General features: G+C 56.4%; 1 protein-coding gene across 7 annotated transcripts in view; it reads left to right on the plus strand.

The window, feature by feature from the left end:
* The window catches only part of DLGAP4 (DLG associated protein 4), a 158,041-nt gene that overhangs the window by 50,833 nt on the left and 83,108 nt on the right, over positions 1–24,100 (plus strand). For 6 of the 7 annotated variants that reach the window (XM_053958331.1, XM_053958333.1, XM_053958334.1 and 3 more), the window contains exon 3: positions 21,877–21,968. The exons of the other annotated variant lie outside the window; for it this stretch is intronic. The gene's annotated coding sequence lies outside the window, so the exon portion shown is untranslated. The remainder of the gene's footprint in view (positions 1–21,876; positions 21,969–24,100) is intronic. 7 annotated transcript variants of the gene reach the window in all.

Consider the following 24,100-nt stretch of genomic DNA (forward strand, 5'->3'; position numbering starts at 1 on the left):
AGAAGTCCCTGAGTTCCCTGCTGCAAACTGTGCAAATGCAGACCTCATGTATCAGAGCCTGTGCCTCTGAATGTCAGCAGACATCCCCGGAGCTGGTGAAGGATCAGAGGTTCGGGAGCCTCCAGCACCTCCTGCCCCAGAGCCGCGCAGTCCCTGCCTGCTCCCAGCAGCTCGGGAAGGTGACATTGAGCACACTGTCACCCGTGCAGCTGGCACGGGCACTGTGGCATCCCGGGGACTCAGCAGGCAGGACCCTCAGGCAGGCAGCTGGCCACAGTCCCAAACGCAGCCAAGCAGGGAGCTAGAGCTGACAGGGGCTGCAGGAGCCAGAAGCCTCGGGAAGGAGCCCCTTAACCATCCAGGGAGCTGTCGCCAGCCCTGTGGCCTCTGGAGACTCCCAGGGCGGCTCTCTCCATGTGGAATGAGTTCCCAGCCATACCCTCCCCTCGGGCTGCTCCTGGCATGTGGCATGTTCTGCTCTGGGAAGTCCTGACTTCTGCCCCAGTGCTGGGACTCAGGGATACAGCCCACACCAGCTTGAGAGCACTGGGAACCAAGGATGGAGTAGCCAGAGGTGAGCAGGAAGAGTCATGAGAAGGTAAAGGAGAACTGGTGGTGCACATCTGAAAGGAAGCCCTTGTTTCTGCTCCAGGAACATCAGGGCCAAGGCAGCTCCATAGGGAGCTCAGCACTTTTCTTCTGGACTTGTTAATCCAGGGAATGAGGAAAACCAGGGATTATGAGGAGAGGCCAGTCCTCTGGACCAGCTGAGTGGGACTGGAAAGGAATCACCAGTTGTGGGAGAATTTGTGGCCAAAGCCTCAGCAGATCAAAGCTACCCCCTCAGCAGGGCACTGGGTCTGAGGGGGCTGGAGGGGCTGTTCCCATTCCTGTGATCCCTCCATGCCCTGCCGGTGGGAACAGAGGTGCTGGGCTCAGGATGGGATTCCTGGCAGCTGGTGGTGGCACAGAGCAGTGCCCATGGCACTAGTGCTGAGCCCATGCCACTGCAGGATGCCAGAGACCCCAGGGCAGGAGCTGAGCTGAGTGCTGCTGCAAGGGAGAGCAGGGCTGCAGGACTGGGGCGAGGCTGCAGGGTCAGTGCAGAAATTCAGGATTAGTGCAGGGATTCAGGATCAGTGTAGGGATGCAGGATCAGTGCAGAGGTGCAGGATCAGTGCAGGGATGCAGGATCAGTACAGGGATTCAGGATCAGTGTAGGGATGCAGGATCAGTGCAGGGATTCAGGATCAGTGCAGGATTCAGGATCAGTTTCAGGATCAGTGCAGAGGTGCAGGATCAGTGCAGAGGTGCAGGATCAGTGCAGGGATTCAGGATCAGTGCAGGTATGCAGGGTCAGTGCAGTGCTGAGAGCATCCCCTGCACCCTCCCCGTGCAGGTCCTGACGGTCCAGGAGGGGTTGGCAGCTCTGGGACAAGGTCAAGCCCTGGCCGGGCAGGGAAGGACAGGGCAGGACCTCACAGGGAGATGTGGGTGCTAGAGAGCTTTGTCACCTCTGAGGGCTCACGAATGGCTGCTGAGGGACTGAGAGGGAGGTGTGCCCCGCTCTCTCCTGTGCCAGGCAGCAGAAGAGGCTGTGCTGAGCCATCCCCGCTGAGTCCCCCTCCCCTGCACATGCTGAGCCACCCCCCACCACAGAGCAAACCATGGCAGAAAGTGATGCATCTCAGGCAGAGAGCTCTCACCCAGACCCTGAGTCTCCTCTGGAATTCCAAGCTGGCCTCCCCATCTGGAGAGCTGCTGGAGCTTCCTGTGGGACACCATCCTCCCACCTGCACTGCTTTTCTCCAAGGGCTGGGCATTTTAACAGGGATCCAGGACATTTGGTGTGAGAAAAGTATTTTCTACAGGAAGGGACTCGTAAAGCACTTCGAGAATGAGGGTTGTTGAGCACTGGCAATGCCACAAACCTGCTCAGTGCATTCCTGTATGAACAGGGCACAGAGAGCCCCAGGTGGCTGCTCTGTGCTGCAGCTGGTGCTGCACAGCCTCCCAAGCCTGGTGCCACTTGACCCATTGCCACACCTCTCCTCCTCCTGGATCACAGCAGGCACAGGCAGGGATTCCACAGAGGCAGAAGCAGACCCTGGAGCCGTCCCTTCCTGTGGTCTTCGGGATGCTGGTCCCTTGTTCCTCAGTTGAGGCCAAGGGCTGCCCTGCATTGCTCACCTCCCTGCCAGCCAGGTGTGTTTTGGTGCTGGTGGCTGGAGCCCACCTGTGCCACAACAGCCGTGGGAGCCCAGGAGCAAGAGCAGCCTCGGTCTTTTCCACACAACACTGTTCTGCTCACTCAGCCCACAGTAACAGGGACATGTCCCCAACCCTGGCAGGGAGGAGGGGATGGGCTGGGCAATGTCAGCCTGGCAAGGCTCAGCCATAGAGAACATGGAGGTGTCAGACTTTGTCTGCATGAGGATAAAAAGGCCCTGCCTGGGCCATGTGCTGGACAGGCTGGAGGCAGAGCTGGAGCTGATGGAGGGACTGGGCCTGACAGCAGGAACAGGGCTGGTGGCAGTGCTGGTGGCAGACTGATGGCAGTGACCCCAGTGACCTCTTTCCTGAGTCCATGTGCCTTCTGGGGCAGTAAGGGACCCCACAGGTGCCAGCAAACGTGGTGTGCCGGAGGGTCCCAGCACAGTGCCAGCCCAGGAGTGTGTGTGCTGCTTGTATTGAGACAGATGAGCACTGCAGAGTCAGCTCCAGAACAGGGCCATCTGCAGGGGCCCTAATGACAAACCAGGTTCCTGCAGGTGCTGAGTGATGCAGTGAATTAAACCCAGGTTGGGCTGAGGTTCTTCGGGAGAATTACCTTCCAAAATCAGGCCTCTGATGTTATTTGGAGAGAAGGAGGTGTTTCCTTTCCTCCCGCCTCTTCTGATGCAGCTCAGGCACAAAGGCACAGTAACCCTCAATGCCCTGCCCTGAGGAGATGCTGCTGAGGGGCAGGGATGGCTCTTCAGAGGGCCCAAATTGCACATTCAAACCCTGCTCCCAGTCCTGGCAATTGGGCAACTGCAGGAGAGGCCAAGGGATGCTAAGCCTCAAGGCACTTCCTGAGGAATTCTGATCCCCTTCAACTCTCCATGAAGGCAGAGGTTTGCTAGGCACTAGAGCTCTGAGCAGAGAGGGTGGCTGCTGCCCTGCTGCTGTGCTCTGCAGAGACCACAAAGCAGAGAAAAATTTAATGTATGAACTGGAGTTCCAGAAGCTCCTGAGTCATAGTGACACCAAGCCCAGGACTAGCTGTGTTCACCCAGGCCCCAGCTATGTCAGATGTGGCACCGGTGTCTCTCTGGGATGGGGGCTGTGTGGAGCTGGACTCAGAGGGAGGCAGTGCTGCCTCTCCAGGAATGATGGTCTCAAGCTGCCACTGAGTTCAGCCCTGATGCTTCTCTGCCTCCAGTTCCAACATCAGCTTCTTCAAAAACCCCCCAGCTGATGGGGTCACAGAGGCCCCCAGCCACAGCCCTTGGAGCTGGGGACAGGATGCTGCTGCTAGGGAGGCAGAAGGAGGTGAGGGGAGAAGTGACTGCATGTCCTTGCACTTTTGCACACTCCTTCTGGTGCTTCTGACTGCTTTTGGCCATGCCTGGCACTGGCAGCTGTTCCTGGATAACCCCAGATGGCCGGGAAGCTGAGGCAGCTGCCAGCACAGACATCCCAGCTCTGCCCAGTGCTGCTGTTCCCCTGGTCCTGCTCTCCATCCCACCCGAGCTGGAGGAGACCAGGCAGCCCTGATGAGTTGGCCTCACTGCCAAAAAACTACTTCATACCCTTGGTGAGAAAAATAAGTGTCCGAAGGTGCCTTCCAAAGAGTCAGGCAGTGTTTAGAGTGGGATGCAGTGGTGGGGTGAGCAACTGGGGATGCAGCCTGTCCCATGTCCTGGGGATGGAGCACACGTGTCCCCTGTGGAGGGAGGGGGTGGCTCTGTCTTGCTCATTCTGCAGATGGTTTGTTCTGGGCTTTTTGCTGATCAGTCACTCCTGACCATGTGTTTCTGCAGAGAAGCTGCATTAACAAGTGCCACAGCCTTTGCCTGTGTCCCCAGTGGGCTGTGAGAGTGTTCAGCAGGAGCCCAGGCTGAAGCAGGTCTGGAAAGGGGGACTTAGATATGTGTGGGTCACAAGACGAAACAGAAAAAGGAAGAAAGGACAGCTGGAGAGCTGCTCCTGAGTGAGTGAGAGCTGAAACGTCCCCTGCCCTGAGCGTGGCCTCCCTCTCACCTTTGCTGTGCTGCTTCATGCTTGGCACAAGCCCCACTCCCGGCCCTCTGAGGGGGATCCTGGCTCCATACTCAGCACAGGCCCCACTCCTGTCCCTCTGAGGGAGATGATGGCTCCATGCTCAGCACAGGCCCCTCTCCAAGCCCTCTGAGGGAGATGCTGGCCCACCGTGCCTGCTCTGGCCTGGGGCTCCTGCTCACAGCTTCCTGGCACAGGCTGTGGGAGCCCACAGCGTCACTTGCCTGTCTCACCATGCCGATGACACTGTGGCTGCTGTGCCTACGCTGCAGGAGCTGTTCTGAGCTGGCTGTCAGTGCTGCTCTCTGGCAGATGCAGGCACAGACACCCAGCACTGCCAGGAGCACATGCAGCACTGCAGAGAGGTGCAGCTTCTACCCTCCTAGCCCCTCCAGCAGGACACCGGTTCTGGGATAGCTCCAGGCTGGAGGAGGGGCTGGACCTGGGTATGGGGACATGGATTTGCCCTCCCAAGTCCACCGGGTGCTTCCTGCAGGATCCCAAAGGAGACACAGGCTGCTAAACCTGGGAAAAGGCAGGGTGGAGCCTCCTGTCCTGTGGGGGAGCTGGGAAAAGAAATCCTCAGTAGTGGTATGTGATGAGATACCACATCAGCTCCCACAGGAACATGGTGTCTCTGATCATCTCCATGTCTGCAGGGGCAAGGAGGACATGGTGAGGAGCCATTTCCAGCTGGTGCTCTGTGGCATCCCGATGTTAGCCTGGCTGAGGTGTTCTTGGCGATGTCAGCTCACCCTGTCCTGCACTCCCAGCCAGCAGCATGAGCTGCCATGATGACAAATGGTTCCAAAGGCAGGACTAAGGAGAGCTCAATAAATTCTCATCTTACATTCACTCATCACTTTGAGCAGCAGCTTGCCTGGCCTGCTCACAGGGCTGCTGTGCCAGCCCTGTGTCACAGCCACAGCTGGAACAGTGACATCCCTGAGCTGCAGGACTCTTGCATAGCACCTACCAACCCAGCACTGATGGGCTTCTCAGCCTCTCCTGCCCTAGGGGTGCCTGAGCATGTCCTTGGCCAGGACTGTTCTGAGTAGTTCAGTGCTGTGGGCTGAAGGTCCCAGGAATGTGGTTGAGATAAGGAATCTCTTCCCAGCGCTGTGGCCAGGTGCCTGCTGGGCACACACCCACAGCCAGGGCAGGTGGCAGACAGAGGCAGCAGGAACAGGCCCATCCTGGTCCTGAGGCTCACAGCTCAGGGAAAAAGTCTACCTGAGACTCCTTGAAATCTGCTCCCAGACCCTCAGTCTCCCCAGAATCTGACTCCAGCACAGCCTGCTGCACTCACAGGCCACACTGAAGTTCGTGACCAGCTCCAGATCACCACATGGGATGCACCAGATGGGAAAACAAGAAGGCAGGAGAGACTGAGTGCTTGTTCCTCCCCTTCTACCAGGATCCCTCCCTTTCCACACCTGTAACAAGTTTTGCACAATCCCCAGATTTCCCCAGGAGGCACTTGGTGCAGCAGCCCCATTACCCTGCTCACCTTTTTGGAGAGTTTCTGCTGCTCCACCGGTGGGGAGGAGCAAAGGGGTAAATGTTCAGTTGTGATAATTTAGAGTTTTTAAAGTCTGAGGGGGGGGTGTTTTAGGGGTGCCTTAGGGGCAGCTGAGGCCAGCACCATCTCATTTCCTCATGCTGCTCTCTGGTTATTCACATCCTTACACAGCTATTCCTGGAGAACAGGCACAGGGACACAGCAGAAGAAGTGTGAGAGGAGGGTGTTTTTAGGTGACCATCCCTCTTGTTTGAGGTGTTGTGCTTCTCCACAATATAAATATGTGTGAACACAGGAGCACTGTAGCCCCCCTGCCTTGGAAGGGAGTTTTTGACCCATCCGGACCCCTTAGCGAAGAGTTTGTTGCCAGATAATGGCACGAGGTAAATGGTGTCTGTGGGTGCCTGAGCTGAGCCCACCACCCCCGTTACATGGGAATGGATCAAAATGACAAGGAGGCCTTGGAAGTGTGTGTGTGGTGTCACCCCTGCTCCCCTCCCAGCTTCAGGCACAGCAGCATACAGCATCAGGCTCTGCTTGCCAGACACAGCACAGTGAGCACATTAGTCCCTAATGAGCCCGGGCCCCACTGTGCCAGGCAGACAGAAATCCATATCCAGAGACTTTTCCAGCCCTGCAGGGCTTATGAGCTCTCCCAATAAGCCAGGCAGAGGAAATGGTATAAGCCTTGCTTTACCAATGGGGAATTGAGGCACCAAAGGGTTTAAGTGACTTAAAAGGGATTTGGAGAACATGTCCAGAGCCCAGGTGCAGAAGCATCCCTGGAAGAAAGTGTGACCTTTCAGTGTCCACCTCATTAAAAACACCGGGTGGCACAAGCAGGAGGTGGCAGCAGCCTCAGAGGAGAATTGCTGCTGCCAGCTCCTCCATGTGCCCCCAAATCCTCCAGCTGCCTCCAGTTCCTCCAGGTGCCCCCAACTCCTCCATGCCACAAGGCTGGTGGGGTGCAGGCAGCCCCTGGACCGTGGCCAGGCAGGCAGCTGTCCCCTCCTGCTCTGCTCAGTTGTCCCTTGCCCTGTGCAGGGACACAGGGACTGGCCCACAGGGCAGCGGCAGTGCCTGTGCCAAGGTTAGGAAAGCCACTGTCCTGCTGCCATCAGTGGCTTCAGGTGAGCAGCCCAGCCACCCCACAGCAGCTCCAGGAGCCCCTGGAATGTGGAGGAGAGCTCTGGAGAGGGAGCCAGGCCATCCCAGAGAGCCTGTCTGCCAGGGGCTCTGTCATCCTGCGTGTCCCAAGCCTGCTGTTGGCACCTGAGCTCTCCTGGGCACTTGCCAAGGGGTTTGTCTCCCTCTTCTTTGCTCCCCCTTCTTGTGAGCACTGCAGTGGCTCTAGCTCTTTGTCACAGCCTGGGGAATTGTGTCATCACGTGCCCTGTGCATGTACCCATGTCAGCAGGGGTGTGTGGGCATGGGCAATCCTGGATCCTGGATGCCCACCACCATCCCTGCAGGGTATGGCAGGGGCTGGGGGCGGGGGCAGGTGGGCGAGGGGCTCACCTGGAGCACGGAGAGTGCTGCCAACTGGAGCAGGGTCAGGCTGTGCCTCTCAGGGACCCATCCCTGCTGACATCTGGGGCAGATGTCCCTGTGTCCCCAGGGACAGGCCGTGCAGGTGGCTCTGGCTCTGTCCTCTCTGGCACAGCCCAGCCTTGGGCCCAGCTCTCCTGTGCTCTGGGAAGTCAGGAGTTGCTCTGCAGAGGGGCACTGAGGTGGGTTTGGAAATGGGCACAGGACAAGCAGTGTTGGGTGCTGAGGTGTCACATTTGGCTTTCTAGAGAGCCAGAGATGGAGGAATTTGTAAACACCTCATGTCGGGGTTTATTTGCTGCTTTCTGGCTTTCCAAGCTGTTCAGCACCCCATGGAAATGCTGGGATCAGGAGGCATTGCTGATTAAATACAGGACAGCAGGCTGGGGTGACCCCAGGAACTGGGCATGGGGACCCCACACTGAGGGTTCATGCACCAGAAAGTGCTGTGGGGAGCAATAACCTGAGCTCTGAGCTGCAGAAAATGTTTGGTAATTTCCTGTGGAGGTGCAAAGTGGCCGTGCAGAGTGTGGAGCGTGGCTGGAGAGAGGCTCCTGGCTGGCCTCAGGGGAGATGCTGTGCCATCCCGAGGCGTTTCTGGATGGACTTGGGGTGTGGGGGCGTTGCTGTGGTGCCCCAGAGGGGCTCCTGCACCCTTCGGTCTGAATTGCTCTGTGACAGAACAGCCCCTCTGCTTCACCCCTGCCCAGGCTGGGCAATCTGGAGGGGTCTCAAGGCCCAATAGCATCAGGCCAGGTACCCCCTCGCCTGTGCAGCAGTGGCCAGCTCAGCTTTGCAAACCAGAATTTGCAAGCCAAACAAAAATATAATTCTGCTGCTGTTTTCTTCCTTTCCTTTTTTCTGAAGGCCAGGTGGAAGGTGCTGTAACAACGGTGGGGACAGGAGGAGCAGGGGAGTTGCTGAGAGCAGGTGTGCCAGTGTAGGCTGGGGCTGTGAATCCTGGTTCTGAGACATTGTTGGAGGGATTTGAGGCACATCTGTTACAAATTTGGTGTGAAACGGCTTTGGTTGTTTATAACCTGCCTGTCCTGTGAGCAGTCAGTGTCTCAGGTGTGTCTCAGTCTGTGGGAGCTGTCCCTGTCCTGTTGGGGTGAGCCCAGGGCTTTTTCTGACCACCCTGTCCCATCCCTGGACCCAGTGGATATGTGCCTGTGGCTCTCCATTGTCACTCACTGGGCTTTGGGGCTGGCCTAGGGCCTTCCCCAACACCTGCCTTATGTTGTGGCTCGGGCAGAGCAGTACCAGCCCTGCAGGCAGGTGTTTCCTGCCAGCAGAACCTTGGGACACTTCCCAGTGTTCGAGGAGGGACCCCAGCAGAGCTCTGACCCCCAGGCACAGGGGAGGATTTGCCTGAATAGAGGAGGTTCCACAGGGAGCTCCTGAGGCCCTGGGAGCTGGGCATGGGTGCAGGGTGCCCACAGACATGCAGGGCAGCAGCAGTGCCAGGGAGCCCTTCTGCCACCTCAGCAGCATCCTGGGACTCAGAGTCACTGTGCCAGGACTGTGACAAGCACCCTGAGAGGAGAACCTCCCCCAGCTCCCGGGACAGGCTGGGGATGAGGGCTCACATGAGGGATGAGGGCTCACATGAATCCCATGTGATTTATGGAGCTGTGTGCATGCTGAGACAGCTGCATCCCTCCTACTTCCCAAAGCCTGTACTCCCACCTGCACCTCAGCCCCGTCTGCCTCACCCAGGGCTGCAGAGAGTCCCTGTGGCTCTCTGCTGGGTTGCTGCTGGGTGCCCACCAGTGGCTGCCATCAGCCTGCCCTGGCTGCCAGGGCTGCATTCCCCAGGCTCTAGCAGGGTGTGAGCCTGCGGGCTGGGGCTGGGGCTGTGATGCTCATGCAGGCAGGCAGCAGTGGGAGCAGGTAACCCAGGGCACACAGCCTGCCCACTCTTGTGCTCTGGAACAAGGAAAGCCATGGCCCAGAAAGAGCTGGTTGAGGCTCTGTGGCAGCTGTGTCACCTGTGGGCCTGCTGACGGGTTTGTGACATCTGCAGTGATGACTTCCCACAGGAGCTGCTCTGGCTCCAGCCAGAGTGGCTGTTTCCCGATCCCCAAACTGGAGCAGAGGGGCAGGCTGGAGCCACCTGGGCAACCCAGACCTCAGGAATGTGGTCTGCCGACCTGGGGATGGGGGCACCGATGCTCAACCCGTGTTCCCAAAGCATGGAGGGGTCTGCAGAGGCTGCTGATGTCCCCACGTATATTTTAAGACAGGAAGAAACGACCTCAAATTGTGCCAGGGAGGGTTTAGGTTGGATATTATGGAAAATTTCTTCATGGAAAGGGTGGTCAGGCAGTGGAATAGTCTGCCTAGGGCAGTGGTGCAGTCACCATTCCTGGATGTGGCACCTGGGGACATGGGTTAATGGTGGGCTTGGAGGAACAGTTGGACTTGATCTTAGAGAGCTTTTCCAGCCCCAGTGGTTTTGTGATTCTGTGACTCCATCCCCTCCCCAGATCACTCTCCTGGAGTAGGTAACTCAGATCTTTTTCAGCTGCAGAACCCTGGGCTTTCCTTGGCCTCCCACCTTTGGCCTCAGCTCTGCTCCAGCATGAGCTGCAGACACTCCAGGGGCTCCACTGCTGGTGCACCCCACAGCTGCATTTTTCCCATTACCTGCTATATAAGAGACTGAAACAGAGACTTCTGTCATCCTGGGCTGGCAGGACAGAGGCACTGAGGCATCTGGGAAGCTGCACACCTGCATGCAGCACTGCAGACCTGTCTGGGTTTGCTGCCGTGCCTCAGTTTCCCCCTCCGTGGTGAGGGGACAGCTGTTCCCAGCTGTTTGCCGGAGGCATTGCTGCCACACAGGCATCTGGAGCATCCAGGTGCTTAAAAACCATCCATGGGCACGGGCAGGGACACCTTCCACTACCCCAGGGTGCTCCAAGCCCCGTCCAACCCAGCCTTGGACAGGGATCCAGGGGCAGCCACAGCTTCTCTGGGCAGGTTGTGTAAGAGTAAAGGGGTGACTTTAGCACTCAAAAGTCCTTGATAGAGGCCCCATGACCACACTGGGAAAGGCTCTTATTTTCCTGTGTCCCCTCCCAGATGGGACAGGGCTGGTGTGGGAACAGAGGGGAGTCCCAGCACTGCTCTGCTGCTGAGCTCCAGCCTGGGCTGGGCTCTGCCCAGGTGACACAGAGGGGCTGTCCTGGCTCTGGCTGGTGCCTGGAGACCGTGGCTGCTGGATCTGGGTGTGCCTCGGGGCAGGAAATGGCAAGAATGGGATCAAGGTGCTAAAAAAATGTCCTGTCAGAGAGAAAGGAAGAGCCACAGCTCCCTCAGAAGGGCCTCAGGTACTTGGAGCCTGTGTGCTGGGGATTTTCCTGCAGCCAGGGTCCTTCCCAGGAGCTGGCTGTGGGACTGCTGGATGCAGGGCACACCCTATGGATCAGAGAGTGGGATCCTGGCACACAGGGAGCTCCAGGAGGGTTTAGGGATGGAGGCAAGGAAGCATAAATGCAGGATTCCAGAGAGGCCAATCGTGAGGGATCACAGGCAGGCTGCAAATCCCGGGGATGCCTGCCTTGTGTGAAAGGAAGGGGCTGCAGCAGCTGCCTATTGATGCATTCCTGAGTAAACACGGGGGTGGAGAAGAAAGAGCTCAGCTGAAGGACACAAGAACTGGTGCAGTGTTTGGGGATGTTCAGGCTGGAAACCCACAGTTTGATTTTTCAGATCCTCTGGGGAACTCACCTGCCAAACTGACCAAGTCAAAATCCATTTTTTTTTAAGTCAAAATGCTTTCTCTCTACTTCCCTCCAGGATGCCTCAGCAGCAGTGTCAGGGTTTCCTTCCTATTAAGCTAATTTCACAATACTTACAAAATTCCATCAAAGCTGGAATTGGAAACAGAATGTCTGTCTGTCTGTGAGGACAACAGGGCTCATCTTCTTCCTCCCATTCTCATCTAGTTTTACTATCTCTCATATTTCTGCCACGGTCCCTGCTCTGTCCTGCCCCCCTCTCCTCCGTGGCTGTGCCCCCTCCATCCCAGAGCACAGGATGATTCCTGGCATGTCCCCTGCCTGCCAAGCCCTGCCAGGAGCAGCAGGAAGAGCAGAGGAACTCCTGTGACCTGCAGGTTTCACCTGTCTGGCATCTCTTCTAAGCACCTTTTGTGTTTATCAGGTGTCTAAAGCAGAGCCCTGTCGATGTCTCTTCCTCCCGAGAGTGTTGGGAGGATTAATTACTTGATGTTTGCATAGTGCTTTGAAGAGAAGAGCCAGGTGGGAGGGTGGTAGGAGCCGAACTGAATTCCTTCATCCCATCTCCTTCCTTCCCTCACTGATGGTGGCAGCCCCTGTGCCCTTCCTGTGCCAGATCACCTGGGGGGGCAGGGCTGCTCCAGGTGCAGGCCAGGGGAGGGGACAGCCTGTGAGGGAAATCACTGATGGAGAAGAGATGAAAGAGCAGAGAATCATGGAAAGTTTGGACTGAAAGGGACATAAAGCTCATGCAGTTCCACCCCCTGCCAGGAGCAGGGACACTTCCCATTATCCCAGGCTGCTCCAAGCCCTGTCCAGCCTGGCCTTGGACACTTCCAGGGATTCAGGGGCAGCCACGGCTGCTCTGGGCACCCTGTGCCAGGGCCTGCCCACCCTCACAAGGAAGAATTTTTTCCCAATATTTCATCTAACCCTGTCCTCTGGCAGTGGGAAGCCATTCCCAGTGTCCTGTCCCTCCAGACTCTTGTCCAAAGTCCCTCTCCAGCTCTCCTGGAGCTCCTTTAGGCCCTGGAAAGGGTTCAGGTGTTCCCCTGGATCCTTCTGCCCTCCAGGCTGAACACCCCCAGCTCTCCCAGCCTTTCCTCATGGGTGAGGTACCATCCCTCTAATCTAATGTTTCACCCACAGGACCTTCTTTTCTTCTTTATTCCAATCTATGCAAAAGGAAAACAAACTCCAGTTGTTTCACCAACTTTCTTTCAGTTGTCTGTGCCAGCTGCCCCCAAAGCAGCCGGTTCTGGGGAGACCCAGCAGCTCTCCCCATCCTGGAGCAGAGCTTTCCTGTTGGAGTAGGGCAAGTCCAGCATGTTGGACAGCAGGGCTGGAATTTCCAGCTGGAGAATTCCCACCAGCCATGGCCAGCCCTGGCTCCATCTCATTGTACATCAGTAGGGGCTGGGCCTGGGCTGGGCAGTACATGCTGGAGCTGGTGATGTTAATTAAGATGTAACGAGCCTGACGGAGATTTATTTTCAGGCTGTGTACTTGGAACTGATTATGCACAACTGGGAAATGGAAAATTGACCTCCTGCTCATTTTCCTGTCTTCTTCACAACAGTTAATTATTGTGGTGGGCAACACTGCCCTGGACAGGCCTGGCAGGGAGCAGCTCTCCAGCCCAGCCCTGGAACCTGGTTCTCAGCTCCCTCCCTCCATCCCACGCCCTGATCCAGGCAATTCTTCTCCATCCTTGTCTCTTCCCCACTCCCAGCCTGTGCAGCCTCAGGGAGAGGGAGGCTGAGCGTGGATGTGGAGATCTTTAAGCCTGGAAAGAGAGGGCTGTGGTCAGCCTGGCAGGCAGGCTGGGCAGCTCTGGGCTCTGCTCTGGGCACTGGGTGTGCAGTGCTGCAACCCTGGGATGCATCCCTGCATCTCCTCCCCCAGCTGGGACCATGAGGGCAGGCCCTGGCAGAGTTCAGCAGGCTGGAGTTCTCTCTCTGTCTCCAGGCTGACCTGCCCCATCCTATGCCTCGATTTCCTCTCTGTGAGGCTGATTTTTTAAGTGGGGTGATAATTTGAAGGTGGTGGGTTTTGCATTTGCTAGAGTTCATCCCTCTGCTGCAGCACTCTCTCCAGAACCAGTGGCTCCAGTGGATACAGGGTGCTCTGGTTTTCCACATCTGTGCAATGTGAGCCAGTCCTTCTCGTGTTTTCCTCCATCTGGCCTCACACACAGCCTTGCTCCCCATCTCCCTGCCTTGTGCAGCAGCCTGGAGCCACTGGCTGCCTGCATGAAGCAAACTGGGCTGTGTTGGGAGCTGCCCTGGGCTGGGAGTCCCTGGGCTGGGAGCCCTCTGCACCCCACACTGCTCCCTGCAAGGAGACAGATGACGCCAGAGGGGTCCAGGCCCCAGAGGAAGCAGCAGCTGCCTGGACAAGCAGGGAGGGGCTCTCCAGCCTGGCTGGCAGTGCCTCGGGGCTCCATCTGTGCCCAGCTTCTGCCAGCAGCAGACTGGGGGGAGAACAGGCAGCACTGGGGGGCAGCTTTAACCCTTGAGTTCCAGGGGATCTGCAAACACAGCCCACAGCCCCAGATAGCCCTCAGGTAGTGCCAGAGCCCAGCACAGCAGTCACCTGTAATGCTTTTATAATCTGCTTTCTTGTCCATGACTGTTCTCCCAGGAAAGGGAAGGGGAGGCATGATTAATTTTCATTAGCCTGGTAAATAATAAGCTTGTTTCCACTAGTCTTGCCCTGTAATTAGGGCTCTGGTGCCAGGGCCCTGAGAAGGAAACTGGGATTTGCTGGTGACTCATGGGAAGCTGGGCCAGTCTGGACATCCTATCCTGGGCAGGAAAAGGGAAGAGGCTGGGGTCCCTCGGAGAGACAGAGCTTCCCTCCCTCCAGAGGGCAAAGGAGCAAGGGACAAGGTCCACTGAGGGCAGAGGGCAAAGGCCACCTTGGGAGACAGAAAAACCCACCCAGGGAGAGAGAAAAACACACCCAGGGAGAGGGAAAACCCATCCAAAAGTAGGCTATTGTTCAAGGGAAAATGGAAGCAAAGCTTTTGGCCCAAGAGCTGGATCCCGATACAGATGTAGGATGAGCTCAGGAGGAGTTTGGTGATGTGGAGTTGAGGAGAGGAAGGAGCACCAGAGTGTTTGCTCTGAATCTGGGGCTGGTTGACCCACAGCCAGTAGTGCCCAGGTGTGCAGAGCAGCAGGGAAACACCTGCACCATGAACAAACCTCTGCAGGTGAGGGCACCTCTGTGTCTGTTAGAGGGGCTGGAGCTGGGAAACAGAGCCTGTCCCACACAGGGAGCCGCTGCTCTGGGGACTCTGTTCCCTACCAGGAGACAAAGCATCCCAAGGGGATCAAGGTGGGATCCTCTTCCACAGGCAGAATTTCCCTGTGGAACTTGCTGCCTTGAGATACCAGAATCACAGAGCTAAGGAAGTTTCAAAGGAGAATTTGAAAGGCCAAAAGGGGCGTGGATGAGGAGGATGGCCTTGCCTGCAGGAGGGCCTCTGGAAAAAGCAATGACCAGCATGCCATCAGCACAGGGCACCTCCAGGAATGCCTCCATCTCAGCAGCAAGGAGCTTCCCAAGGATGAGCAGGACCTGTGCCATGTTCTGCATGTGAGCCCAGTCCCAGAGCCTTCACAGGAGGAAGCTCCTGCCAAAGAATGAACACACAGCCCCATCAGGGAGCAGTGTTTTCCCAAGCCAGCAGATGCAGCGAAAACCCTCATTGAAAGAGCTGTTTGCTAAGGAAAAAAACAACTGGCACGCTAATTAAAAGCGACTGATTAGAGGACTGAAAGGGAATTACTCATCGTAATCGTTAAAGGCAGCACCTGCAGAGCTCTCCCTGCTCTCAGAACACGAGCATCCTCCGCACTGCTGAGGGGACAGGCCAGGGAAACGGCAGCTCCGCGGTGACGGAGCTGGAGCAGCCCCGATGGGCACGGCACGTCCCCTCCTCTGGCAGGCACCAGCCCTACCCTGTGGCCATCAGCCCGGCGCTGTGGCCATCAGCCCCGTGCCTCCCGCGGAGCTGCTGTGAATTGATGCCCGGCAGTCAGTGACATCGCTGTGACAGAAGCCAGAGCAGAGAGCCCAGCCCCAGAGTACAGCCCAGCCCAGCGGAGCCGGGCCTGCCCTGCCTCTGCCGCAGAGCTTCTCCTCGGTCCATCCCTTGTGCCCAAGATGCAGCTGGTGGCCACCTCAGTGCGGGGCTCGGCCATCAGCACAGAGCAGGGACCTGCTCCAGGTGCAGCCGGGCGTTTGCAGCTCCGTGGCACCCCGTGAGTGGTGCAGGTTCTCCCAGGAGTTACACCAGGAGCTTCTTTGTCCCTTCCCTTCCAGAGCCAGAGAAGGAACACAGCTGAGGCTTCTCAGCAGGACTGCACGAGCTTGGGACTTTCTGACACTTGTGGTGGTGTGTCTGACCTGGCTTAGGGATTTTTAAATTAATTTGGTGTGGCCATGTCAGGTTGTGCCCAGCCTCAATGAGAGATGCTGCCCTTTGTCCCTTGTCAGCAGACAGGCAGTGTCAGGGACAGGGAGTGAGGACAGGGAGCAGGACAGATCCTTCAGGTGTTCCTGCCACAGGAGAGCAGGTCAGTTCCCAGCATGGTCAGGACATGGGCACTCTGCAGACCCGGGCAGGAGCAGGATCCAGGGATCCCTGGGGGGGGACAGACTGTGCCAGGCCTCAGGCTGGGGACAGGCTGGGGACAGGCTGGGCAGGACAGGAGGAGGCTCTGAGCCAGCACCTCTGGCCTTTTGTTCTCTCTGCAACCACACTGCAGCTCAGACTGGCTGTCCCAGTCCGGTGTGCCCGGGCTGTGCTGCTCAGCCCAGGGCTGCAGTAAGAGCCAGCAGCACCAGGGACAGTACATGGCTGGGTGTAGGTGCAGCTGTAGGACTGGAAATAAGTCTTTCTTTGGCTTTAGGTCAATGTGCCTCCATTCTTCTCCACAGTCACTCAGACTGGCTATTAGGGGAAATTTCTTCACAGCGAGAGTGCTGAGGCACTGGCACAGCTGCCCAGGGCACTGGTGAAGTCACCATTCCTGGAAGTGTTAAAAAACTGTGTGGATGTGGCACTTGGGGATGTGGGTTAGTGGTGGACCTGGCAGTGCTGGGTTAAGGGTTCCACTTGGTGATCTCAGAGGGCTTTTCTGATTTTACTGACTCCCTGATTCTGTGACTATCCTCCCAGACACCAAGCTGCCATAAATGGACTCTCTTCTCCAGTAAGGCACTGTAGGTGCCACACACAGGCCCTGCTCCTCGTGCCTTCCCTGGCTGAGACAGGGTCTCACTTTAGCCATGATTCTGTACAGATGTGTCCAGCTGTTGAGCCACTATGCCCTGCACATCCCTCATGGGCTCACCCTGGGATGCAATGCTCTGCACAAGTCTCTCCCATAGCAAGGAAACCTGTTTCCCCTGCAGATCACAGTGCTGCTGGCAGAGCAGCTGCCAGGCTGGGGATGCATTCTTGCACCTTCTTCTGCCTCTGCTGGAGCAGATCTGAGAGCTTGGCAGGTGGGTATGACTCAAACTGCTGACCTTGCCTGCCGCAGTGATGTCCCTTTGCGCCCTCATTCCTCCCTGAAGCTGTTGTTTTTAACATTTGCTGGTTTTAACACTCCAAATATGTGATGCTCCCAGTCAGATTTCAGGAGGTCAGATCCTTGTCCATATGTGAGCAGAGTGTGTTATCAGGCTCCCTGGCATTGGTGGGAAGGCACTTAGAGAATTTCTTCTCTCCAAGTCCCTTGAATTGACCAGTTTTATTCTCCACATCATGATGTTACTCAGGTGAAGGCTCCCAGTTCATCCTGTGTGTTCTTCTCCCTCACTTTCAGGTCCTGTTGGTCTGTCCCACACCCCCCTACCCTCAGAGGAAAGTCTTCCACCACAGGAAGCCTCTCCCGGGTCCCTGCAGTCCCGGCCAGTTCTACCTCAGCAGAGCTTAGGTGTGCCCTGCCCTCTCCTGGGAGCTCCTGTGCAGGGGTGTGGCACCAGTGCAGGATCCCTCCTCTCAATTCCAGGCTGCCCAGCTTTACAGACACCCTCTGATGGGCCCTGAGGAGGGGACATGCCACCCCACTGGGGTCCCTCCGCAGGAGCATGTGTCCTCCCTGCTGGGGGCACAGGTCTCTCACTGTCTGGAGGGAGAGGCTCAGCTCTGCTCCTTCCAGCTCCTTCCCCCATTCCTACACCAGGGATTTCAGGGCTGTTTGCTGCTGTTCCCATACCAAGAACAGATAACCCCCACCCACAGTGCCCTCCCCTGCCCTCCCAGGCTGCTGGCCTGGCCACGCTCCCATCTCACAGAATCCTCAAGCTTGGAAGAGACCTTCAAGATCACCAAGTCCAGCCATCAACCTAGTCCCACCATAGCCACCCCTAAACCACATCTCTGTGTGCCACATCCAGGTGGCTATTGAACACTTCCACACCACCTCCCTGGGCAACTCATGCCTGTGCCTGACCACTCTTTCAGTGAAACTGTTTTGTCCAATATCTAATCTGAACCAGTTGAGTAGAGCAGAGGTTATCTCAGTGTTCATTTAGTAAATTGGTAACAGCAAATTTAATATAAGATCTTAGCAGAGGGAGGGTGATGTTTCTTTCAAATGAAACATATTTCAGACACTCAAAGTCACTCTCTGCAAAGTCTTTCTCCTTTAGGAAATGCCTCCAAGGTCTGGCAGGTCCCCCTGTGCATAAAGTTAAAGGAGTGCTACTGTCAGGTCCCCACTCTGTCCCCAAGGTTCCTCTCAGTTGACAGTGGTGTGGGGTTTGACCTCTGGGAGTCATCAGGGTTGATCTTTTGCCTCAGCTTCTTGCTGACTTCAACTTCCATCTTTGGCAGGATCAGTGCATGTTGTCCTTGTGTTCTCCTGTCGGGAGAGCGGGGACAGGAACAGCCCACTCCATGTGCTGTAACCTCATTTCCCTGCTGCCCTGCCCCAACAGGGCCCTGCTGACAAGGCATCTGTGTGGGAGCCTTCTGGGCTTGGGGAGGGGAGCACTTTCCTCACAGCTCAGCAGGACTTCCCACCCTTCCCACCTTTGCTCAATTGTTTCCCTGGTGTTTTCACACACATATTTTTCCTTTTGTGCCTCCTCAGAAGGATCTTAATCCTGTCTGCAAACCTCCTCCCTTATGCTCAGCCATACCTCACTTGTGCTCTCCCCTCTCTCCAAGCAGCTTTTTGTCCTTCCCTGGAGGTGCTGCTCCCAGCTCAGCCTCCAAACGTCCTCCAGGGTGATTCTTTCTGGGACACCCAAAGGAGCTCAATGCATTTGTTTTACACAGAGAAATGGCGCAGAGATTACAAGAGCACACATATATTTATTTTCACTAGTTCTCTTGCTGGATTTGCACAAAATGGTGTTATGGCCTGTTTCAGAAGGGTTGGCAATGTCTGTACCTGATCTTACAGTCTGTAAATCAAAGTGTTCAGTCTGGGGACGAGAGCAGGAGGGGACAAAAGCAGGAGGCGTGACAGCAGGAGGAAGGGGCCCTTTTTCAGCAGCCCTTGCCAACACTGGGCACCTGCCTGTGGGGCTGTGCTCTGCTCCTCGCCCTTTCCCCTCTGCCCCTGTGCCAGGCCTGCTCATCCCCCCATCCCTGCAACATCCCTGCTGTGCTCGTGGGATCCCACGGGGACCCTTAGCCTTTTCACAAAGCTCTGAGTCCAGCGCTGGGCTGGCTGCCAGGTCACTGTGCTTGCACCCTGGAATGAGGGCTTCATCTCCTCTCAGGTTTACCAAAAGCAGCCATGGGTGGTTTGCTGAGGCTTGTCCAAACCTGGAGGAGAAGCAGGAAGGAGCAGGAGGTGACAGCCCAGCCTGGGAGGGACCTCTCTTCTCACAGAGATCATCCCAAGATGCTGCTGTTTGAGCCTATAACATTCCTCTGGATTTTCCCTAGAATTAGATCCCAGCACACCTGCACCTGCCTGGCTCTGCTGGCCTTGCTCTGTTCTGGCTGTGACCAACCAGTGTGGCCCTGGGGTGGCAGAAGGGGAAGGACCACCCTGCCCTCCTCATCTGCTCACTGTGCTGAAACCTCATCGCCTTCCTCAGGAGGCCCCAGCAGACACTGATGCTTCATATTTCATCACCAACCTGCAGCCACCTCTGAGGCTGGACCAGGAGCACCAGATCTGTCCCTTCAAGGCCTTCTCCAGCCACACAGAATCGCCCAGGCTGCAGCAGGGCAGGCTGTGGCCTCCTACCTTAGACCAAGAGGACAATAATCACCAGCTGATTCTCCAGTGAGGCTTGGCTGTAGAGCATTTGACTCCCTGTTCACCAAAATTGTCTTGAAGGGGCTTCAGTTCATCAGCAAGACACCCCTGAGCAGAGAAGGGTCCTGGATGGACTCTTGACTGCTTCCTCTGGCATCCTCTGCCCTCACTGCCTGGAAAATCAGGGCCCCAGCTTGGCCCCTTCTCCCCCACCCTTCCACTGGTCTGCAGTCCCCTTCCCTGAGCTTACAGCCCCTCTCCTGTCCTTTATGCATGAGCTTCCATCCCACCCCTCGCACCCCAGCTGTGAGCACCTTGCTCCTGAGAATGGCAGAGAGAGGGGGACAATGGAGGCAGGAGGAAAGGGACAATGGAGGTGTCTGGATGGTTGGTAACATCAGGTGGTTGGGCTGGTGACACAACTGTTCATTTGCATTTCCTTGGGCGTTGATGCTGATATTAATTTAAAGCAATTATGGTGCCATTTTCTCTGTGCAAGAACAGCATGTGAAGGGGAAAAAAAGTGTTCCACACCAAAATGCTTCTTCCCCTGGAGCTTCAGTGACCTTGTTCAGTTGGAGGAACCTGCTGGGTGAAGGGAGGCCTGGCACCCAATCCCTGCTTCTCCCAACCGTTGGATGTGCCAGAGGATGCCAGGACTGGCCTGTTCCTGGGGGCCTGAGGCACCCTGAGAGTGCTGGTGACACGCACTGACCTGACAGGTGCTGCCAGCTCTGGACAGGCACTTCCATCCCAACAGCCATCGCTGCTGCTACAGGTGCTGGGTGCTTGTGGTGGTGCCTGTGCAGCCAGGAGGGTGCTGGGGGCGTTGCTAGAAGGTGCTGGTGGCTTCCATGGTGGCCATCAGTAGCTTCAGTGGTGCTGCCTTCCTTCCCAGCACTGGTGGCATTAGAGCAGGGCACTGTCACACAGTGGGTGACAGAGATAGGTAGGTGCTGAGGGTTTGTACCCAATTTAGGAGGCCAATATGCTGACCTTCTCAGGCTTTCCATTCTTCTGTCTGTTAGGATATCCCCCTTGAGGGCCTTGGAGTGGAGACAGTCCTCTTGTTCTCTGCCTGCACTCTGCCTCTCTATTCTGCAGGTTTTGCTTCCTCAGCGGGTTCTAGGAGGGCTGCTGGGCATGTCTGAGGAGAGCACGGTGCCTCTGCCACAGCCAGACACCCGGGATGTGTGTGACCCCAGGCTGGAAAAAGCCCCTCTGGCTGGTGGCAGGTGGCACAGCGGGGTCTCAGGAGCACTGCAGTGCCCATCTCTCCATTCTGGGGACAAAGAACTGCTGCCTCATCTCTGAGCACCAGTTTGGTCAGCTTCTGCATTACCAGGGTGGGAGTCAAGCCCAGCACCTGGATCTGGCTTTCCTAGAAAAATTGACGAGGTTTTTATCCTTCTCCCAGCCTTCCATCTGAGCCAAGAAACTGGGGTTCACCTATATTCACTTGTCTTTGAGCTCTCACAGACCTTCTCAAACCCAGATGGCCTCCTCCATTCAAGTAGGAATGAAAAAGCTGTCCTAGGAAGGCTAACGCCTCTTCTGGTTCCCATGTCATTCCCAGCCCCTGCTTCCCTGCAGCAGGAGTTGCCCAGTTTGTCCCAGCAGCTCCCAGTGCAGGACAGGCTGTGTGTGCACACAAACTAGCCTGGGGTGTTCATCAATGCAAACGCCAACACCACTGATTAGATAACTCAGGCTGTGTTCTCTGTGGGGTCAGTAGGGTTTCGGGGACACTAAGAAACATGGTGGGGGGGTTCCCCATATTTATTTAGCTGGCTTTTAACAGAGGGAGCATTTTTCCCATGGTTTGCAGCATGGTTGGGTGGCAGGGAAGGAGGAACCACCAGGCTTTAGCTGCAGCACAGTAGCACCTAGTGACCAGGTGGGAGAGGTTGAGTGGGAGCTGCCATGAGCAGTGCTGGAACTAACACTCAGAGCAAGTTCTGCAGGGGCAATGCTGGGACACAGCAAGGGGAACACCAGAGGTGCCATCTGCCAACCTGGGCAGGGGGATTGTCCCCAGGATTGTCCTTCCTGCCTCCCCGGGCTTGGCTCAAAGGGGCCAGCCCAGACGGTAAGGCACAGAGGGTGACAGGATCCCCCTGCCCAGGCCAGTGGCTCCTGGCATGGCCGCAGAGTGCAGGGGGGTGAGTCCACGATAAACAAAGAAGGGAAGGAAAGACAAAGAGCACTTTCCCACAAAGGGGCTCTGCCCAGCCCTGAGCCCCCAGCAAGGAGCATTTTGGATGTTCTCCTCACCACCTGGCTGATCTCCAGCTCATCCTCTCAGTCCATGTGACACCCAGAGGGATAAGGGGCCCACTCCCACATCTTTCCCTGTCCTGTGGGCACTGCCTCTGCCTTACTCTTTGCCATTTGCCTTTGCTGGACACAGCCTGGGTATCAGGCGGAGCAGTCAAGTGTTTGCAGCATTGGGTTGTGGCCTGGGATGTTTGTCAGGAAGACAAACTCTGATCCCAGGGATCACAGACGCCTCTCTGATCCCTGTGAGGACACATCCCCTTTTCTCTCTGCCCCGCAGGTCTTCATGAGGGACAGCCTTGGAGCCCAGAGGGACATACAGTGCTCAGGATGCTGAATCTGGCCTAGTGCCCAAGCCCAGCAAGCTGAGAGGTATGGGATGGCCCTGGGGTGGCTTTGGGGATGGCCCTGGGGTGGCTTTGGGAGTCCCGAGGGGGCCAGGGGGCACAGCTCCAGCTCTGTGCTTGTGGCCAAAGGGCAGTGGAGCTCCTGCAGGAGCAGGCTGGGGAAGGGAAGCTGGGAGGGTGATTCAATGACAGCCCTCCCTCCATCTCCTGGTGAATCCTGCAACACGCTCCTCGCAAAATAAAGTTATGAAATCTCCTGCCCATTGCTATAGTAACACCACGCCTCCACCTGACCCACTTTGAGACAAAGGAAGTGTTCCCGAGCTCTGAGCGCATGGAGCTGCGCACGGGCCCAGCCTGGGCTCTGAAGGGATGGCACAGGGAGCTGCTGACTTTTCCCACCTGCTCCTCTTTGCCCCGAGACCCTCAAGCTACAGGAGCTGCTTTGTTTGAGGCACTGAGCAAACTGAGTGCCAACTCCACCCTGCATCCTGAATGCAGGCAGGGCTCTGCCCCACTTCATGTGGACATTCAGGCAATGGGAACATCTGCCCTGGAGCACAGTAAGGTCCTTGCTGAGCTGGTGCTGCAGCAGTGACAGCCACAGCCTTTCAGAGCATCCTGTAACTACTCTGCCACAAACATTAAGGGCAAAGAGACAGAGAATCATGGAATGAGTTGAGTTGGAAAGGACCCACAAGAATCATCAATCCAACTCTGGCCCTGCACAGCCACCCCAACAGTCCCAGCCTGTGCCTGGCAGTGCTGTCCCAACACTCCTGGAGCTCTGGCAGCCTCAGGGCCATGCCCATCCCCTGGGGAGCCTGGGCAGTGCCCAGCACCCTCTGGATGAGGAACCTTTCCCTGATCTCCAGCTTGAGCCTGCCTTGGTCCAGCTCCAGCCATTCCCCATCCTGTCACTGGACACAGAGCAGAGCTCAGCACTTTCCCCCAGTGAAGACTCCAGTGAAGTTTGACCTCAGTCTCCTCCTCTCCAGGCTGAAGTTCCTCCTCCTCAGCGTGGTCTTTGTGCCCTGGGAGGGGCACTGGGGCCATGGTCCCAGGGCTGCTGATGGCTCTGGCAGCACAGAGAGGCAGGAGGACTCAGTTTGGGCAGGGTGGCAACACAGGAGGCCAAGCAGAGTCTCTGCCTTGTCTAGGTCCCAAGTTCTCAGTGCAAGGGTGGACACCTCCATCCCTGGGAGCCAGGACAGAGGCAGCTCAAGGTCAGCCATGTTCAGGGCTTTGCATCCAGGGCTTTGCATCCCATGCTCACTCCATAGGGGTTGTGCAGGCACTTCCTCACCCCCTCCAAGTCCCTTGAACACCACTGGCCAGAACAGGTCAGCTTTGGGCCAGAATGTTCTCATTAGCTGCTCTTCCAGCCAAACTGGAACATGCCCTGTGTGGTCACCAGCCTGTGCCCCAAGTGCTCTGCAAGGCAGCAGAGGCTGCAGGTGGGTTTCAAAGACAACAATCCAGCTCCCTGCCCTGGTCCTTCCATTCCAGCCACTTCATCAGCTGTCCTGCTCCCTTCCTGAAAATTCCCTTTCTTATTTGTCTCATTTGACCTACTTAATGCTTTGCAGTTCCTGATTCAGAGCAAATCTCATCTCATGGAGAACTTTGAGAAACTTCTATTTAGGGATAGACAAATAGGTTGCAGAATTTCTGGGGTTTTGCTCCCTGGAGAGTTGATTATATTACCAGTGACATCTGCATGGAAATAAGTTCTCTGTCTCTCTCAGGAGTTCATCTGCTCCTCCAGCTTAGACAACACCTGAAGTCAAAAATCTTTGTCATATCACAACCTTGGACTTTCACAGCATTTGGTTTTGCTGGTAGATAAAAAAAACAAAACAAAACAAAACAAAAAAACAAACAAACAAAAAAAATAGGTAGGATTTAAAGTTCTTAAGATAAATTACTCCTGGTCATTTTGGGATGGTGCCAGTCAGATCCCATCTCTCTCATCACCCCAGTGGGCACCAGTGGGCAGAGACACCCCTTGGCCTGAAGAACAAGCAGGAGACCACTGGTGTTCAGCTGTTATGAGGCCTCAGGAGCTGTGTGTAGATCCCACATTCAAAGGGCACCAGCCACGTTTTCCCACATGAGGAAGGATGTGGGGAAATCCTTCTCCAGGGACACAGCTGA

This window comes from Vidua chalybeata, chromosome 17, assembly GCF_026979565.1.
Source record: "Vidua chalybeata isolate OUT-0048 chromosome 17, bVidCha1 merged haplotype, whole genome shotgun sequence".
NCBI lineage: Eukaryota > Metazoa > Chordata > Aves > Passeriformes > Viduidae > Vidua > Vidua chalybeata.